The sequence below is a fragment of the Mirounga angustirostris genome, unplaced genomic scaffold (genome assembly GCF_029215605.1).
Source record: "Mirounga angustirostris isolate CCGP_5_RB_7025 unplaced genomic scaffold, mMirAng1.0.hap1 SCAF_1, whole genome shotgun sequence".
NCBI lineage: Eukaryota > Metazoa > Chordata > Mammalia > Carnivora > Phocidae > Mirounga > Mirounga angustirostris.
Window position 1 is genome coordinate 168,524,686 of NW_026991709.1, and position 15,734 is coordinate 168,540,419.

The 15,734-nt window shown below is 37.6% G+C and overlaps 1 pseudogene; it reads left to right on the forward strand.

Moving 5' to 3' along the window:
• Positions 1-15,179: 15,179 nt before the first annotated feature.
• LOC123862982 (cytochrome b-c1 complex subunit 7-like) lies at positions 15,180-15,511 on the forward strand (annotated as a pseudogene).
• Positions 15,512-15,734: the final 223 nt, after the last annotated feature.

Sequence of the window (15,734 nt, forward strand, 5' to 3'; positions counted from 1 at the left end):
CTTCATAAGCATTCCTAGGAATAATCAACAAATAGCCATCATATCTACCCTGAGTTAGATAGAGAGATGTTCTGAGTTTCAACACCACCAAAGGACTTAAGGAGGACAATGTTATAAACCTGAAGAATTCCAGGTCTCCCTAAATGGGGAGGAAGATGAATTGCTCTCGGGTATTCACTGAATTCTTATCTCCTTCACTGATATTTCCATTGCATAATAACAGTTGCATCACAAAGCTTATACCAGGACAATCAACCACAATGAATAAAATACATAGAGCTAGGATTAGATCATAAAAACACTCTGTCTTCAGTTTTATGGCTGGGCAATAAATTCAAGTATCTGACTGATACTTCTTTAGAACTCATGAGCATCCCATTTATTCCAGAGCTAATGGAAGAGATATGATCAGAAAAGAGCAGGGGCTAATTTTAAATTTAACTTGGAAACACCACTGATACAAGATTTAAGAAAGTTATTTGGGTGCTCTCAGAGTGTATTACCAAAGATCTCTTTTTTTCCATTCCAACAACAACAACAACAAAAAATTTTGTGAAGCCCTGGCCAAAAGACTTTAAGCTCTGTAATTCTGATTTAAAAATCAATCTTGAAAAGCCATTGAGAGGATAAATAAAAATAAATGAGAAATAGAATGGCCTAATAGAAAAGAGGAATTCCAAGACATTGTCCAATGAAGAAGTCTGGAGGGTGGCCTCTGATGAAAAATGGGAGAGGAAAAAATCAAGTCTTGATCCATTCTTCCTTTGGAAAATAAGCAATAATGCCAACAAAAGAAAATTTTATTTTCAATGTTACTGTTTCTTCTAGTAAATGGAAATGAGAATCTTAATGACTTTGGGAAAACCCATCACTTGAATTATGTCATATGATTTTATGAAATGGGAAGTGAAATGAAGAGTCTTCTCATGTGTACATACCGCATTCTGGATCTTATGGAGTTTGATGATCTACTCTAAGATTTTTCTTTAATGATACCTATCCAATTAACTGTAATAGCTTCTCCTAGCCTAGGAAAAATACTCTTTCAATCTTAAATGCTTAAAAGTGTTTATTTCTTACTTCATTCAGTGAATATGTGTTACAGCCCAACTGTGCACAGTTGAGATAGGAACAGAGTGGTGAACAGTACACACAAGAGTTCATATTCTGAACTCCTTTCTTCTGTAAGCAACGATCTTAGGGTTTTGACCTGGGCTCATGTCCCATGAGCTAGGGACTGGTATAAAAGTTGGTTGGTTCATGACTGTGGGGTTGAGACTCATGGAAATTTCCAAACTCAGCATTCAAGGTCAAAGGGAATGTTGTAACATCAGAAGACCTTGAAATAGAACAAAGGAAAAAAATCCCAAGGTTCTAGGTGGCATGATGTGCAGACAGAACAAGGAGTCAAAAGAATAACAACAGAAAATGATTATATCAGGCTAGTAAGGAGGCTGGCATAGTTCTAACTTTAACATAATAGCCCATTTAAACTTCACAAGAAGGCTATGAAGGAAGTGATTTTATTATTCCTATTTTACAAGTGAAAAAACAGGCATAGAGTTCCAGAAACTAAGTATTTACTCAAGATCACATCCATCAGCCTAGCTCCAGCGTTTGTACTCTTAACCACATAATGCCACTGATAAAAGTAAAATGGAACAAACAGATTCATTTCCTATATATAAGGGCTGGATAATATTAGACTTACATGGATTATCTAAGGTATTAGAACATAAACCAGATTTCCATTTACAGAGCATTGGTACCAACTTGCCTACATAGGAAGTAAACCATTTATTATTTCTGGAGAGACATTTGATCAACCTAGAAGCACTGAAGGTTTACAAAAACCAGATCCATATTAGACTAATTCCAGCAACTTTGAGGATGCAAGTTTTCCTAGAGTAGAGGCCAAGTATCATATTTATCTTCATAATGCATGGAGTTAAAAGGAATAATGATTATAGAATAAATGAATACATATTATGAATGAACTATGAATGGCCATAGTTTAACTAATTTTTCTTTTAAACTTCTACTTTCTTAAGCGATTATTGATGTTTTTTATAAAGAGACATTTTTCCATGAAGCAAAATAAATAGCAATTACACAATTCCTAGAAGAATTCAGAATGTCTTAAGAATGCATATCAGGATACACCATACTGCTTGCTTCCTCCAACCCTCTATGGGATTGGAGAATGGTGCATTCATGCAGTGGTGATTCATTCATTGGATTCATCAGATGAACCCAATGCTACTAATTGAAAACATATCCCTCTGCACCCTTAATTAATTTTCCAACCTTTGCTCTATTTCAGGTGCTCAAGCTCTGGAACCAAACCAAAACAAAACAAACAAATAAACAACAACAAAAAAGTCTCACATACCTATCAAGAGAAATTTTAGGTTGGGAGCATAGTCAGTGGTATATATTTATTCAAATGTTCCAATTAACTAAGAGCACAGGCTCCCACAGTCTCAGGCTGTTTTGATAGATAAAATACAGGATGCTTAGTTTATCTAAATTTCAGATAAACAATAATTTTCTTAGGATAAGTATGTCCCAAGCATTGTATGTCTGTTTGTTCAATTTGCTTTGCCATATCTGACAAGCCTGTCACCAAGGTTTAAGAAGCAAGGGCTTCACTGGGAGAACACTGCAGCCCCAAACACGCATGTCTGCCTCTCTTGGTTCTGCTATCCTGAGGAAGTTGCCTTGCCCCACTGAACCTCAGTTCCTTCATTTGCAAAGGAAAAAGAGTTGGAACTAGTTGAATTCTGAGGACTCTTTCTTCTGTATATGTCTAGATTCTAGTAGTCTCTAAGAGAGTCTGGACTACATGCAAAGAAAAGAAATATGACGTCATTGTTTCTAAAATGTCCTGTGAGGCAGAGAAATTATGAAGCATTCACTTACTATCATTCTCCCCAAGGAGAGAAAAAAAAAAAAAAAAAACAGCAAATTAAACAGAAGATGAGGGCGGGACAAGGTTGTCTTCCAGAGAATGCCTACGAGGTAAGAGAGTATGCCCCGGGACGTCCTCCTCTCTAAAGGCTCCTGCTGTTCTCTTTGGAGGTTACCATTTGTTCCACCCACAGGGTTCCAAAATTAGGAACTGGCCTCTATTGTGGGGAAAAATGATTTTAATGCATTTATAAGAAGCTAAAATACACACAGATGTAAGAAAAATGCTTTTAAAGATATATTTGCATTCATTTAGGGGATGAAATGCTGAATATAATTGTTATGGCTTGAGTTTTATGGGTTTTTAAACTTTTGCTTCTTAAATTTTTATTTTATTTTTGTTATTTATTTATTATTTATTATTATTATTATTATTATTATTATTATTATTATTGTGGGGTAGCAGACAACAGCAGGATATAGCTCTGTCATTGCCATTTATCTAACTTAGCAAGATTAATTCATACCCTTCTCAGCACTGTCCCTAAGAGGTCTGTATGAAAGATTACCCCAGTGCCTTTATTGCTACATTGTTCACAGTTGCTCAGCATTTCCCCATTCTGACTTGAGTTAAACGAGAAATGCAATGAATTACAAGGAATATATGTGTGAACCAGAATATTAGCAATCCTTTCCTTCCTGGGCATTAAAAATACAATTCTTCAACTTCAAAATACAGTGACCACCATTTCTTTTCAGAGAAAGATAAAAACACAAAGCAACTTCTCATTGTGGCAAGGAAATCCAGGGAAATCTTTTCATAACATGACCACATACAGGAGGGTACAGGGCTAGTTTGGGAAACTCACCACGTAACATAAGAGAGACCCTGTGGATTTTGGGGTGAGAGAAGTACCTCATAAGCAAATACAGGGTTAAGTGGAATGTTCCTCTGGGTACGGTATTTTTTAATGAAAGAGAGCTCAGTCAAAGCATGAATGTGATTCTCTGCAACAAAGGGCCCCACAATTGCTATGCCTTAATCACAGTAGAATAAAAAGTTAGACACAGGAGGTGAACAGGTTCACCTTCTTTTGGCCACTGAGAACTGAAGTGTTAAAGCACAGACTCTCCATCAGGCTTGTCCATTCAGAGGATTCCAATCCCATCTAATCTTGTAGGCTGCCCTGGGGATCTTCCAGAAGCTGTCAGCCCTATTCATATTTCCTGAGTCACATACATAGGGCAGTAAGCAGGATGGAATCAGAAAATATAATTTGCAATCAGGGTTTTTCAATCCTGACACTGCTGATGTTTGGGTAGAATAAATCCTTGTTGTGGATGAGTGTTCTGTACATTGTAGCGTGCTCAGCATCACACCTGACTGCTATTCAGGAGATGGCAGTGGAGCATCTCCTCCATCCCTAGTGGTGACCCCAAAAATGTCTCCAGATCCTTCTAAATGTCCTCAGGGAGAAGGGAAGGCAAATTCGATCAAATTAACCCAGGAAAGGAGCAACTTAGACTCTCAGGGAGGGAATTAGACTCTGGGAAGAGAAAGGCCAAAAATAAATATATAAAAGGTGTCCGTATTTCTTCTCACTGTGGTTGTATCTTTCTCATAGTGATAAAGACAACCTCATATAAATTTGTACAGTTTAGTCAAGCACCATAAACATTTAAGGCATACAAAATGTGTTGACCATCAATGTTGTTCTGCTGTCTCTAGATGAACATTTTATTTGAATGCTGCCTTCCCGATTATCCACTCTCAACGTGATCATTAGCCCTCAAAATGCCACAGTGTTTTTTGCATACAACAGATTGCTTTCATTGGTCTACAAATTCCTTCAAGATCTAGCCCCTGCCTACTCCGCCGAACCTCCTCTTCTCTTTCTACCACACATACATCCTCAAAATGCATCTGTGCTATCACATTGGTCAGAGTCTCAGCCTGGAATGCACATCTCAACAGACTGTGAGCTCACTGAAAACAGACCCAGTCCTCCTTTTATTTTCAACACCAAGCAAAGGCCCAGGGACAGTAATGTTTGCTGTTTTTTATAAAGAATGAAATAAATTAATAAAAACTGTACAGAACTCTTAGATGGCACCTCTACTTTCTCTCAGGAGACAAATCACCTCTAATTCTTCAATCAGTTCCTCCTTATGTGTCAAACAGATACAGAGCTGGTTCCAAGAGTAAGTGTTCTCCTTTTTTTTTCCTCTGAAAATCTAAAATTCTGGTGATTGGTTAGAAAATGAAAATGGGATTCTTGTGTATTTATGGCCCTAATTAATTTTAGGTGTTCAGTAGAAGGGTCTGCTATGTAATAAGTCAGAAATAAAAAGCGAAAAGAGAAAGTTGTGCCAAAGAGTCAGGTGCTTTCAAACTTTTCTGGATTTAGGTAGTTTGGATGGGGGCGGGGGGGGCGGTGGTGTGAAGAGAGTAGAGTGATATAAACCAAAATAATGAGATGTTTACCTTAAAAAGATTAGGTCTAGTCATACAAAAATAAATTCCTTTGGAAATAAGCTGGAAAATCATCATGAAAGACTAAAACACTTCACTAATTCATTATAATAGAATTCTATGGGCTTTTTTTGTTTGTTTTGGGGGTTTTGTTTTGTTTGTTTTGTGTTTTTTGCCAAGGAGGGCTCCCCTCTCACCCACAGTGTTCCATTTCAAAATTTGAATACTATACAGTGACCTTAGGGACCAATGAGGCCATTGCTTTTCTTTACCAAGAGAGGAAACTGGCAATACAAAGATTCTAGTTTTAGGAGTGAATTAAAATTTATTTTTCTTTTTTCATGCCACATTAACAATATTTTTGGTATAAGGGAGGATGGAAAATGTAGTGTCCTATCAATTCTCTATAGCTAATATGAGCCAAGAAAATAGTCTAAATAAAGTCCAGTGGCAAAGAAAGCATGAATCATAAAGCAAAGAAATGCCAAACTAAGCCATGTTTCATCAGGCACCAAAATTAATCCCGAATTTCATCAACTCATGCAGACTGTGTCCAAAGAAATGTTCTGAGAGGCATATAGATTACAATGAAGGACTGAAATAAAACACTAAAGTTGCATTTTATTTTCTAAACATGTGTATTTTCCACTGGTAATCAATGAGAATATGAAAACAAACCTCTAGCTAAAAGACTGTTTCACCTAAGAACTACTACAGAATGATATAGTGAGGTAGATATCCTTTAATGCAGGAGTTGGCAACCTTTTTCCTTCAAGGATTGGATAGTAACTAGTTTAGACTTTGCAAGTGTATGGTGTCTGTTCCAACTACTCAACTCTGCTTTTATAATGAGAAAGCAACCACAGAGAACACTAACAAATAGGTGTAGCTATGTGCCAATAAAATTTTATTTACAAAAAGAGGCAGTGGGCCCCATCTGATGGGAGGGCCACAGGTTGGTATCCCCTGCTTCTTTAATGTATCAGCCCACTAAGAACTGAGAGCACTGATAAGAAACAATGTGGAGTCTGCTATTCTTTCCTAATTTCTCAATAGATACGTGTTTGCAGTTAACCTCACAGTCATTAATTTAAAATGGAACCTCCAGCGACTCTGAACTGGCAATTAGTTAAAACAAGGTAAACGTGTAAAACGCCTGCCAGTTAGCTATCTGATCTGCATCAATCCACACGTATTAAGTCAGTGAAAGAGCAGAAATGTAATTTTCCAGAACACGCAACCCTACCGCTCTGCATGCCTCTAATGAGGGAAAGCTAATTATTTTATTATCTTAACATAAACCTCCCCAAATTAAATATTTCCAGGGTTATAAACGGTTTGCCTCTGAGCTTCATGAAAAGCTTAAAACCAGCCATTTCACTTCGGCAGACAACACTCATGTTCTCCTAAAGGTTCAAATAAAGCCTTGACATCTGTCAGGTTTTTTTTTTTTTTCTTCTCACATAAAAAATAAGGCACTACTGAATTCTCCTTATAGAGAAGAAGGTTCAATACTAATATATCCTGTTGCTAGAAGAGTCCAGAAATAGTGAAAGAAGCTGGAATAGCCTTCATCGTTCTTTCTTTAAATTCAGCTCTAATTTCATCAGTGTTAACTGATTTTTATTTGCACCTATTATACATTTTCATTTTGCCTCTTTCATAAATCAAATAAATAAATAAATTTGTACCTGTTACACGTTTTCATTTCATCTTCTTCATAGATAAAAAAAATACATATACTTATTTATTCCCCTTACAAAAGGGGATTGATTCAGTTATTTGATCATTAACCCTTTCTTAGTTCTCTTCTCCTCCAAGCTAAATAAATTAACTGTTTTTATTCTTCTTTCCAAAATCTATGCTGGATCTGCCAAAATTTGTCATGACAAACCCATTTGGGTGAGAATTTTCTCTCAATTCATTTAATTCCATGGAATTAAATTTCAGGATAAGAGAGCGATAGGCCGAATAACCAAGTTTGGCTCCTACACAGTCTATTGTTGAACCCTTAAAAGCCTAGTGTTATCAGATTTAATTCTTTGTTTCGTGGTCAACAAAAAGCCACACTTCTTTTAAGCCACCAAGTACAGCTAAGTCATAAACATCTGTTCCATGACCATTGGAGTTCATTCCTTTCTTATGTTTCTTCAGGGAGAGATATCAAGCCAATTTTTAATTTTCATTACCTGTTTCTGATAAGATGCACTCATATGTAAATGTTTTCATCTTCCCCCAAATGTAAAATACTTCTCATTCATAATGATTTTTTTAAAAATTCCCTTATTTTTCACAATATCCAGTGCAAATGCATGGCCAATTACTACTCATATTTCCTATTCTTAATTGAAGTTCGAAGCCTTCAATTGCCTAAAATAAATGAGTTCTCTTGGAACTTTGGTGGCAGAGGATACACCAATGATTGCTATCTTCAAGAGTGCCTGCCATCTCAACCAGGCTAAAGCCAAAGAAGGGATGTGTTTCCCCGACTTGATTGTTTGCTCAGGGAGGAAACTGTGGCAAATGAAAATCCATTACCAATTCCTTTAGCATCTCTTAAAGAGAAGCTCATGGCAAAGTCACAGAGCCCCAAAACCTCCCAGATAAGCTTATATGAAGGTATTCCATGCCTTGCTCAAATCCTCACATTTATTATGTATCCTTATATGAAGTTCTTAAGAATTACTTATGGAAAGAAGGAAGGAAGAAAAGAATCATTTGTATTATTTATATGATAACAGTTCCCTTAGTACAACGGACCATTTTTATGTTTTCTTATCAGTTGGTTTAAAATTTAAAATGCATGAGTAGCCATCTGGAATTTTTTAAAATAAAATTGGAAAAAAGGGCTGTGATAGTCTACTTGTCACACTAACTAGATGAGTAAGAGTATTAGATTTAATGAAGGATGTAAGTGAACACTACTTTCTTTTAAGATTTTCTCAATATACTGTAATTTTATTTCCAAGTCTTTGAGTTAAGTTTCTGAGCATCCAAATACCATATCTGAGTTTTTTGTTTGTTTCTACGTTCGTTTCTTTTTTCATTGTCAGAAGACTCTAAGAATACATGAAGGGCTGGGCACCAAGGCAATGTTTGAGAATGACTGTAATCTGCTTAGAGGTTTAGGAACACTCAAGGTTAAAGGATGCATGTCTTTTCTGAATGAGAGAAAATAGATCTCTGAGAATCCAGGCTCAGTTCTTCTCAAAATGTCTTTCTCATCGTGCTGTCTAGGTAAGCAGGCTACAGAGAAAACCTAGTGCAGAGTATTAAAAATTAAAAGGAATAAAAAGTTTTTAAAATGTTTTTTAAAAAGAAGAAAAACTGGGTGCCTGGGTGGCTCAGTTGGTTAAGCGACTGCCTTCGGCTCAGGTCATGATCCCGGAGTCCTGGGATCAAGTCCCACATCGGGCTCCCAGCTCAGTGGGGAGCCTGCTTCTCCCTCAGCCCCTCTCCCCTCTCATGCTGTTTCTCTCTCTCTCTTTCTCTCAAATAAATAAATAAAATCTTTAAAAAAAAAAAAAAGGAAGAAAAACTAAGGGAAATTTGGTTTCCAGTTTTCTGAAATTCAAAGGCTTTATCAGAATTCATAAGACAATGTAACTTCCTAGTCTGCAAAGCTCACGTTCCTGAAGGCCCAGGGGGACTCAGCTTTTGAAGCTGCTGCCTACTCCTTTGATAAGCTCAGTCTGCACTTTAACTGGAAAAAAGAAAAGCGAAGGAGAGAGAGAGAATCATTCTTTAAATGCTCAGGAAAGGGAAGAGACAGTTGCTGTATCATTATGAATCCATCCTACCAGCTGTAGGTAGTAAAATTTAGCATTTGGTTGGACAACCCCCTAAAGAAGATCCAAGGAGGATCAGAAAGGTATCCTGGGAAGAAATTGAAAATTATCAAATTCACAGAAGCATAGAATGGTGGTTGCCAGGGGCTGGAGGGAAGGGAAAATGGAGAGGTGATGGTCAAAGGGTACAAAGTTTCAGTTACATGAGATAAAAAATTTCTGGAGATCTACTATGCAACACAATGCCTATAGATAATAATACTGTGCTGTATACTTAAAATTTGCAAAATGGGTTGATCTTGTGGTAGGTGTTCCTACACACACACACACACACACACACCCTGACACAAATGATAATAAAGGAGGAAACTTTGGGAGTGATGAATATGCTTATGGCATTGATGGTAGGGATGGTTTCACAGGTGTATAGTTGGCCCCAAACTCATGGAGCTGTATAAATTAATACTTTTTTTTTTTTTTTTTTACATTTCAATGATACCTCAATAAAGTGGTTAAAAAATTTTTTGGCTGGTCATGGAAATGACACTCAAACCTTGGTTTGTGCTTCCTGGTTCAAGTATGAGGGGAATTTTGCCTCCACAACAGGCAGAGGAGAAAATATGGTAACACTGAATTTTCTGTGGGTAATGAGAGATCAGAAAATTCAGGGATCAAAATTGATTTTTAGAAATTATCCTTAATGGTCAAAATAATTAAACCAGTTCTTCATGAAGGTCAATATCACATTTAAGGATATAAGGCTGGTGTTTAGAAATTTGGAAAAAAAAAGATTATTTCCACCAAACCTGGTAAAAGTCAAAATGTAGTCAAGTAGTATTTAGCATCATGGAAAAATCAACCAATCTTTACAGAGTAGCCCAGTGTCGGGAATAGGCTCTGGAAGAGAGGATGGGCATGAAGAACGAGGTTAGAAATGCTAGGATGATAATAAATATTATAGGACATGGTTCTTGTTCATAAAGGGTTTGCATTAAATATAGCAGAGGAAAACAACATCTCTGTATTGAAAAAATAATAACCACAGGGAAGGGAAATACCTTTAATTGACAACCATGTGCTGAACACTGCACTGGGCACTTGATACATATTATCATCTTTTGTTATCCATCCTGTGAGTGGATGAAATATTCCATTTACCAATAACTAAAGTGACACTCAGAGTTATTTATGTTTTGCAAATATGTTTTACAGGATGCCTTAAGTGTCAACTGAGTATTTAAAAACCTTTAAAAGACAAGAGATTGCACCCTGGAATATCCATATTTGTGTGTGTGATGTGTATATATGTGTGTGTTTATGCATATATATATGTATATATAAATAATATATATAGTATGAATTCTGTGAAATGTGGTTCTGTCAGTCTGTTTAGTCACCAAGGTTTTATGTGGGGCTTACAATATCTCTGCTATTTTCCAACTCCCGTTGTGAAGGCTGTAGCATGATGCTTACAGTACAAGTAGATTTTTAGTCTGAAATCCCAGCTTGACCATGTGTTAACTATATGTCCTTGAGCAAGTTACATAAGCTGCTTTTAGCTTTTCTCAACTATAAATGAGAGCTAATGATATCTACTCCACAAGATTTGTGAAGATTAACTATTTAAACCCGAGCACAGTGACTAGTGTCTACAAAAGCACACAATAAAACTTTGGTGTTAATTTTATCCGTTTGCTACTCTGCCTCCAACACTTTGAATTGTAATCAGCACAGAGTACACAATCAATAAATATTTGTTGATTGATTGCTTAGATGTATTATTCTCGCCTATTTTTTTTTTCTGTAAAGATAAATCCCCTCCATGCCAGACAAGTGTAAAAGGCATGGAAGGCTTAGCCTCTGTCCAAATTGACCTGCTTTGTGTGAGGAGGGGCTGGACCTTCACTCTGGCATGAGAAAATGAGAATCAAACACATGTGAAGAAAGGCTAGACAGCCTCTCTGCTGAATGAATACAGCAGGCTTCTCTAGCAATGTGTTCTCCTTCAAAGAACCCAGATTCCATTAACTTGAGGTCAGCTTCCTTCATTGTACCTCTTGTTTGTCTCCCCTCCCCAGACATTTATTTTCCTGACATTGCAGGGATGAGTTGCGCAAACAAAGGAGAAATAGAGCTGTAACTAAATACTACCACTGAGCCAACAGGACCCCAGTGTGAAATGAGCCTGCTCAAGTTATTATTTTACTTGCTTAAAGGAAACCCATGGGCCTGGGTGAAAGAAGAGAACAGGAAGAGAAAAGGCAGTGAGTGTGTGAACATGAACTACACCCAGGTCTGGAGTCAATAATCCTCACTCTTTTTATAGAGATAGTAGCTACTTCCATTTGTTCTATTTCAAGAGCTACATGCCATTGCAAAGGATCCTATTAAAATGTCATCACTTCTACTGCAGGCAAAGCTCACATTTCTTGAGAAACTCCCATGGGCCAGTATTTGTGCACATCACTTTACATACATCACCACATTCAATCCTCATAGTGGCCCTTGCAAGTGATGGGACCCCCATTTTCCGACGAGGAGACGGAGGCTCAGGACCTAACCACCAGCTGGAAAACTATACTATTGCTGCACCAAGTCAGTCTGGCTCCAGAATGCTTATGTCTTAATCTTAAAACTTGTAGCCATACAGGAATTCTTTGTGATGTTAATTGCTTCTTGAAATGAGCAAACCAAACCTCCAGAGGATCTGACCATCTTTCTTGCTGCATGGAATTTTTGTTCATGGCCATATTTATAGTGAAGGTGTGGGTGTTCGTCTATACTTAATCACAATCAACCTACATTCTGTTCATCAACAGATACTTTCTTGAGTGCCTTTTAGGTACTTGTTTAAGCCTATGTGACTTTTTAAATGACTTTGTCTATAAATGGATTCATGTGAAGTTTACTGTAGACATTCCATTCGTTAAAGCAGTAGTGTACAGATCACAAATCTGTTTTCACATGCATTCATTCATTTAGTTCCCAAACCAAAGCCCTAGGGTAAATTGGTTTTCTCCTACCATTCTCCAGTTGAGAATTAGGGATGCACATAGCTTGTTAATAGCAGGGCCAGAACCCAAATCCTGTGCTCTTCTGACTCAAGCCCAGTGCCTTCTTCCCTGAATCACAGCTATCTGCTATAATGACACTGCACTTGGAATCCATCCAGTACGAACCATCCCCTCCATCAGATGCTCCCTATCAGCGGATGAGCAAAGCATAGTGGCTGGGTTGGTGGTTCAGTGTAACTAAATATTCATCAAAAGTGTGCACATTGGGTGCCTGGGTGGCTCAGTTGGTTAAAGCGACTGCCTGCGGCTCAGGTCATGATCCTGGAGTCCCGGGATCGAGTCCCGCATCGGGCTCCCTGCTCGGCGGGGGGTCTGCTTCTCCCTCTGACCCTCTTCCCTCTCATGCTCTCTGTCTCTCATTCTCTCTGTCTCAAATAAATAAATAAAATCTTAAAAAAAAAAAAGTGTGCACATTAACAGACACACACAATAATTAAACCCAAATTAATTTCCTCAGTTAATACATGCCACAGAATTAAATTAAACCTCAACAGAAAACAGGGCAGACTGTAACTATTAATCCTCCCATAAGCAACAATAATTATTTTTGCAACATTTATTTCATTTGCATATATGATGTTACACTGCAAATTTTCACATACCAGTGACAATTCTCTCTGCTTTGCCAGACTGAGAATTAAGCAATATATTAGTTCACGTAGTCTGTTGGCAAAAAATTTTCACGGATCCAGTTCAGGAGCAAACTGTTAACATTTGGGGCAGCCGAGTTCATTAATGTTAGTGCTATAATTCACAAGGGGACCTACTGATTGCAAATATGTGTGGTAAAACATATACCCCATTCATGACTGAAGAATAATTTATGATACATGGAAAGTGCCTACAAGTTGCATATGAAATACTTCAAAAATTTATCTATCATATATAACTATTATGGAGATTAATCATGGTTTTCTCTGATTGGAAAATTATGTTTGTAAATTTCATTGATTTAATTTTTCAGTACATTCTTACTGGAGATGTCTTATGTAAGCAGAGCTATTGGTCGTGGGAATATAACAGTGCAAAAATAGCCACAGCTCCTTTCCTCAAAAATCTTGCTTTTAGTGGGAGACAGACATAGCTATGGCTAGAGACTAAATAGTACATGTTAAAGTGTATAATGCCCACTATAGGAAACAAAAAGTGCCTGAGAAATGAATATGAACCTATTACTGGTTAGGTTGTGAAACTCATTTCACCTGTCTAAACTTTAGTTTCCTCATCTGTAAAAGCAGGCATGAGGTACAGATAAAAATATATATATATTAATGATGATAATATCTGCTGCATTCAGGGCATGCTCTCAATATACCGAGCGTTGTATTAAATACTTTGCATGTGTTTTTTTTGTTCCCCTTCAGCAATCCTATAAGGTGAAATTAACATTATTAGTATTGTCATCTTAGAGGGTTAGAGAGGTTAATTGGTTACACAGCCAGTATGGATATGGCAGGTTTTGAATTTGGTTAAGGGGAATTTAGAGGTACTCTTATTTACTATTAAGTCATTTTGCCAAGTATGGAATTCAGAGACAGACATTAGCATACTTCTCAATCTACCTCATCAACAATCAGGACAGGGATGCCTGGGTAGCTCAGTCAGTTAAGCGTCTGCCTTTGGCTCAGGTCATGATCCCAGGGTCCTGGGATTGAGTTCTGCATCGGGCTCCCTGCTTAGTGGGGAGCCTGCTTCTCCCTCTGCCTGATGCTCCCCCTGCTTGTGCACACGCTCTCTGTCAAATAAATAAATAAAATCTTAAACAAACAAACAAAAACCCAACCAGGACATTCACCAAAAAGAGTAAGCAGGCTTTTTCCTTCCCAACTACCAACTAACATTTTATATTTTAACTGGTAGTTCAACCATGACGAAACAACAAAACAAAACAAAAAGACAAAACAAACAAACACAACACATATTGAAACTCTTAATAACAAAAATGTTGTCTCTAGTGGGTACAGTTCTGCAGTTTTCATACAAAGCATATGCAATTATTGAGAAGAAACATATGTGAACTCCAGCACAGAGCTGTTTATTGGCAACTGATTAATATTTCCTCGGCTATGAGTTTATTGAGGAGTTATGAGTCTTTTATAAATAGAATCTAGAAGACTGTCACCCTCTCACTGTTTAAGTACCACGTTTTATTAAGGAAATGGAAAAAAAATAGGAAATGGAAAAAAAATCTGTGACTTTGGGCTAGGATAGCTACTAAGTAAATAAAAGAATTGGTTGTCTAACTGGAGTCCTGCCAAATAATATTTTTCAAGATATGCCTTAAAACTTTATTAAATAGGCAAATAAATACATAAAAGGACACAGAAAGAGAATAGTGTAAACAAACCTAGAGTCCTTTCATTGAGAATTTCACTGGTTGCTGCATATTGCAAAGATCGAGATCCCATATAGCGTATATATCCACTGTTTCTATGGACCTTTAAACACAAATCGAAAATGTGGCTACCACACGGTTGAATTGCTCTAACATAGTCTATTTGCAAATGCAATGGATTCCAGTTTTTATCTTCCCAAATGAGAAGGAATACACCTTCTGGTCTCTGTATCACTTCAGCTTCCTTGACAGAATCTCCTTCCTTCCTTCCAATGTTTGCCTCTCCATCATATAAGAACCAGTCCTCCTTCTGATGGCTCCTGATTTCTGTGTGGGAATCAAGGCAGTTTAAGGGAAGTTTGTTATTTTCCAGAGGGGGTATGACCTAGGCAAGATGTGCTTCTGATTACACTGGACAGCAGGGGTGGTTATTGCTACTTGCCAAGACTCTGAGCTAAAAGGGAGATTAGAATGGTATTGAAAGCCCACAAACCCAAATATTCCTTGACATAGAATAAATAAATAAACTGTGGTATGAACATACAATGGAATATGAGATCAAGCCCTATAAATCACAAAGAATGTATAAACTGGTCAAAATGGTGAGCAGGCCTACTGTTGCAGCATCCAGATGGTGGCAGGAGGGTATTTGAAAATGGGATTACAATGCTGCATGGGTCAATACACTGGGGTTAACACGAGATGATACATTATGCGAGAATGATGATGTGAAAGGCTTCCCAAGAACCTTCATAATGACAGGATGTTTTGCATCAAGAGAGCACTGAACCTGACCACGAGGCAGCAGATCTCACCTAAAGAGCAGTGGACAGAATATGAGGATACACTCTATCTTGAACCATATCTGAAAGAAATTATTTGGGAAAGAAAAGAGAGAGAAGAATGGGCAAAGAAATCATCATGGAGTTGAAATCTGTGGTTACAGCTGCCCTCAAATATTTTTAAGAAGTTGGGTAAACCTGGGGTGCCTGGGTGACACAGTCGGTTAAGTAACCGACTCTTGGTTTCAGCTCAGGTCATGATCTCAGGGTCTTGAGATAGAGCCCTGTGACAGGCTCCACACTCAGTGCAGAGTCTGCTTGAGACTCTTTCTCCCTCTTGCTCTGCCCCTCCCCCTGTGCACTCTCGCTCTA